A 5,651-nucleotide genomic window follows, 5' to 3' on the forward strand; every position below is an offset into this window, starting at 1 on the left:
GTCCCGATTCTTAACCCTTAGCCTCTCTCAGACACCTTGCCCCACAAGATTTTTGAGTGCTTCACCATAGACTTCTCTGAGGCCCTGACATCTTCTGCATACTGCAGTTGCATTCTCAAGGTCTAACACTTACCCCAGCTCCACCTTAATCAAAGGTGCCTTTGCATCTTCCACTAACATCCTTGCCAACAGGAGTTGTGACTGCAGGCTAGTGGTACTATTGTCCTGCATCTCTTCTTGGCAGGGCCCTGAAACATCACAGAAGCAGATAAATATGATGGAAGAAAGAAAAATTATAAAAGAAAAAGTCCCAGTGATAGCATCCCGGGGGTACTGCCAGGTCCCAGGGGGCGTGACCTCAGCAGAGTCATTCCAGCCCCTTTACCATCTGCTTTTTGGTAGAAATTCAGCTACCAAAATGTCTTCTAAGAAAATAAAACCAACACCTATCAGTGGTAGTTTGGGACCTAGGACTTCACTTCCAGGGCGCCCGCTTAATTAAAGGAAGATGTTCTGTCAGCAGTACTTCCATCAAAAATTTAAATCCCGAATCCGGCCATGCTATGCCATGGATAGACAAAATCCTCCCCCAGGCCAGAGCTGCAGCAGTGGAATCTACAGTGGTTAAGGGTTGGAGTACCCTTCACGGGATCTGAACAAACACTATCCCTTTTGCAGGGTGGGGGGAATAGCTGGTGGATCCAAGCAGCAGCAGCTACAGGAAAGCCTGGTGACATTGTTCTCTGGGGTACAAAATGCAGCGATGACAGTAGCGAGTTACTAACTAACTCTTTTAGGCAAAGTACCATCTAACTCCCTGCTCTATGCTGTGGTTAGGAGGGTTGGGTTTAATTACTAATGTCCTTCAGCATCATAAATGATCAAATATAATCTATCTGCTTATATAATTCACTGTTGTGCTTCTGTTGAATGACATTCTTGGTCATTCACCATTCAAATGGATTTGGGACACTTAAACAGTGAAAAATGTTTTTTCTGTCACAACCCAGACATTGCTTCTAGTAAAGGAAGTGGGAGGGAGCTGTTCAGATGGAAATGCTATAGGTAGATAGTGCCTCCATGTGGTGTCTCTGTGGACTTACAATATTATCAGACTTCCCACTTTCAGCAACATGAACTTCCGAGATTTGCTCCTGCCACAGAAATGTTCACAGGGAGGCAATTTCAGCTATTGGCTTATGTGATCACATCACAACCCAGTCTTCAAGGCGCCTTGCACCAGATGTACATCCCCTCCCTCCCAGCCAAAGTCCCATTTCAAATCCCGATCTGAGTATAGTGCAACGAGCCATCACTGCTTTGAATTTCCTAATTCCTCCTGTTTGAAAAGTTACTTTTAGCTATACAGATGGCTTTCCCATCTAAGCAAGGAGGTCACTGGAGGCTGCGGGCCTCAGAAACCAGGAGAAGGGGTTGCTGGTAGACATGAAATGGTCATGTAAAAGAGGTGGTGGCCATAGACACACAGAGGTAGAGGATCCAGTTAGAGAGGATGAGGGTGTTGGATAAGCCAACTGCACATGTCACTTTAGATAGCACTCCCCACCCCAAATTCCCCAATAAACTTCTAGAAACATCCTGGGGATAAGATGCAAGAAGTCTGACTTCCTACTCCATTCCTTCAAGATAAGGGAATCTTGTAGGGAGGAATGTGGAAACTCGGGTGTAAATCCCTTTCAGGACGTCAGGCTCAAGTGGCTTGAGGAAGGCTACATTGCTTTTAGACATCCAAATAGCTATCCTCACTAAAAACAGCAACTTCTATGCCTGGCCTGAGACCTATCCTATTGGACTCAGATTTGGCCATAGTGATCCACATATTCGTGACCCTGAGACTTGATGTGTTAAAATTAATTATACTTAGGAATGCAAAGGCCACCCTTGGAAAAGGTCCACTTGGTTCAGAATGCAGAAGCAGCTGTCCAGTCAGCAGCACAGGGACCCACTGAGAGCACATTTCCCCTAGAACTTTGCTCTGCTGTGGCTCCCTGTGGGATAGTCTAAGATTAAAATTAAAGATTTCAGAGTGAAATCCTAGCTTCACTGAACCCAAGGCAAAACTCCCATTGACTCTTCACCTCTGAAAATCAGACCACTACTAAGGAGGAAGGGTTAAGCTAATGAAGTAGATAAAGGTGGTAAAAATGTGCTGGGATTTTCAAAAGCTTTTGTTAAGATTCCCCAAGATATCCCCTCCTCCTCAGTCAGTCATCTTTAAAACTCACCCAAATCCTTGCGAGACCTTTGGATGATGAACGCCGAGAATGGCTGTAGTTATGATTTATTTGCACAGTAGTAGCATGCAGAGAGACCCTGCTCGGAATCAGGGCCTCGAAGTGCTAGGTGCTCTACATATGCCTAAAAGACAGTCCCAGCCCCCAGAGTTTACAGTTGATATAGACAAGACACACAAGCAAAATGTGAAAAGCGCATGTTTTATTAAGTTACATTTTTAAAATATATGCTACTCCCTCTTCCATTGTCCAGGTGCCTCCACCATTTCTGCTCTGTTTCCACAGGGATAGATGCAAGCCAAAAAGCACCCCGCTGGTGTCGATGTAACTGAAATTTGTAAAGATCTTTCCTGGCCCCACTTTCCTGAATACATTAAGATAATAAATTTTAAAAGAACCATCTGCATAAAACTTGTATACATGGGTTTGTATATATCCAGAGACATAACTAGGCATTTTAGTGCTGAGGGCGAGCAAGCATATTTGTGCCCCTACCTTTCTTTCCATCATTTTCCGCCCCCACGGCTTTGTGCCCTGGGCGGTTTCCCTGCTTGCCCCACCCTGGTTATGGCCCTGCAACTCTCCCACTTGCCTCCTTTGTATCTTGGGCAGATCATATGTTTTGGTGCCTCCGTTTTCCCTTATATAAAAGAGAGATAATGATACTTACAGAGGGATGATGGGAGGTATAAGAGTGCAAACTAGAGTAATTCATCTCTCCAGAATGTGTACATGGGAAAAAAAGGGAAGTTCCCCCATAAACCAGACATCACGAGTTAGGAGCCTTTACAGAAAGCAATAAGGCAGTGCTCTGCGATCATGATCTCTAAGGCCAGAGTTTATAGTGTAGTCACTACAGCATTTGGGACCAGTGCTGTAGTATCTATTTTATGAACATTTCAAATATGCCTCTCTGGAGCTGAATCTTCTCCACCACTAAAATCCATGCCCATGTGTGGCTTCCAGAGTGAGAATCCATCCTGCCTGCTAACACGTCCCGGTGAACTGGGATCCACCACTGTAGCTGGACTCCAGCTGGGCCTCTCCTACTCTGTCAGTAATCTGCCTGTCCCACTCTAGCCCATAGGAGCTGTGCTAAACTGCTGTCTTCTGGGAGGTGAAGCATTCCCACCACTCATGTCCAGCAAGCATAAAAAGCTCTTCCATCAGGCAAAATCAGATCAGTGTTTTGCTTCCAGCAAAGAATGTGCAAGTTTTACGGTGAAAGCAATTTCCCTGTCTCCTAATTAATAACAACAGACAAAGGCCCACAGGCTGAGGAAGAGAACAGAGCTTACTTGAATTGAAAGGGGGGTCCTAATGACTAGGTTCAAATTAGCCAGCATCACCTTTTCATCCTGGGGAATTGAAATGAAAGAGGATTCTCTACAGCAGGCCATGGCTAGGCCAGCTCTCACCACACACTCAGCCCTTTTAAAAACATGTCTCAGATAAAGTAAGTATGTTCCTCTTTCCCAGGCTCTGTTATTTTCCTCATTCAGTTGTCTGAAGTACATATTTTAACACCCCCTCCCCCCTGCACCGGTCTAAGCCACCAGTTTTTTACCTGCAGGTCAAGAGGAGGAGAAGAGCTGGGGGGGGAAGGAAAACAAAAAGAAATGGCTTTGGACTGTTTTGTTTTTCCAATGAAATGATAAAACCATGTCCCAAAGCAAATGAACAGTGTCTAAGTGTCAAAAGAGCAAGACATGATTGTCCATCAGCAAAGGCGCAGGGCTGCATGATAGGAAGTGTGAGTGGAAACAGTGATGCCCAAATAATAGTAATAATTAATACCTGGCATTTCCCACAGCGGAATTCTGCAGTAATGGTGCAAAGCACAGCAAGAACACTGATAGCAACTAGGGTCTTCTGGGCTGGATACAAGTCTGGGAATCAGATCTGCCTCCCAGTCCTAATCACTGCAGCAAGTTGCTCTGCCTGGTCAGTTTCTCCATCTATAAAGTGGAGATAATGATGCTACTCCCTTTCTGTAAAGTACTTTGGGAGGGATCCACGACAGGACTTAGTTGTTGCAACGCTGAGTGTCACAGCATCTAGAAAATCACAAGAACACACTGTGATCCACAAAGCTGAGTTAGGCACCAAAGCTCCCTGTACAATGTATAGTGCCTAAGAATCCCATCTACAAAAGCCAGCCCTGGTGCTCCCTCCGTAAGCAAGGCAATGGGGGAGACCAACAACAGGCATGTGTTAAGCCCTGCCCCTTTCTCAGAGATAGGCACCTACATCCAAGCTGTCTTGAGGCACCTAGGTCCATTTAAAAATCCCCAGACAGGAACTCACCACCTGGAATCAGACAGCTTGGGCACCTACCCTTTGAGAACTAAAAAATGCAATCTAACAGCTAAGTGTTATCATAAGCTGTAATGCTTTGGATCAATGCTGCAGAACAATTTACCATAGCTCTTTATGTCCTCAGCGAGATCTCCTGAGGCAAGCAGTGGACGCCCTATTGCTTGGCACATGTATAACTCCAGGCGAGTTTTAAATGCACAGGTGGGCACAATCCTGTGTTGGCAGGGAGAAATACTGGATGGTCCACTTTAACTGGTCTTTTTAGTCTCCAGAGTCTGTGATTTACAATGAATCCACAATTGTCCAATGCGAGTGGAGAGGGTACTGGGGTATGAGGGACATCGCCCTAGTGCAGACTTGTTTATAAAGATGCATAGGTGCTGGAGGAGTAGGCAGCGTGGATGAATAGCTTGGGCATTGCCTGGGAATCAGGCGTGGTGAGCTTGGTTCCTGGCTCTGCCACTGACCCACAATGTAATCTTGGGTTTATAATCTGTGCCTTGGTTCCCTCATCTGTAATGACACATACGTATGTTTGTAAAGTGCTTTGAGATCTTTCATTGAAAGGTGTGATGTAAGTGCTGAGTATTTATAGGCAGATAAATTTATAGGAGCGCTGCTCTGAGTCAGTCTATAAAATCAGTCTAAATCAGAAGCACAATAAAGATGCCAATGGGGATGGCCTCAGGGGGAGGAGGACGGCAAGAGGCTGACAGAGAGAACAAGCCATGCTTGTTGCACATACTCCTTACATATTACATCTGTTGCACTAGATTTCTGTTAGCCTGGGTGTGCTTAACAAGTTAATTCGCCGCAGCCCTGCACCTAAGGAAAGAAAGAACCTTTTAACTGTGGTGTCTTTCAGCAGCACTTTCCTTTATATCTGAGACAAACAAATAGCCCTGTGCTGATAAAAAGTTTACATACAAATCTGCAGACTCTGGTGCTTTCACAACCAAGCCATCAATCCTTGCTGCTTTTAAACTCACTTGAGGACATGCAGGTATCAGTCCACTCCCCACCTGCGCCACCTTCTCCCCTAACCCCTGCACTCCCTGCCTGCATCCCCCTTCTCCC

This window comes from Terrapene carolina, unplaced genomic scaffold, assembly GCF_002925995.2.
Source record: "Terrapene carolina triunguis isolate 2854851 unplaced genomic scaffold, T_m_triunguis-2.0 Scaffold96, whole genome shotgun sequence".
Lineage (NCBI taxonomy): Eukaryota > Metazoa > Chordata > Testudines > Emydidae > Terrapene > Terrapene triunguis.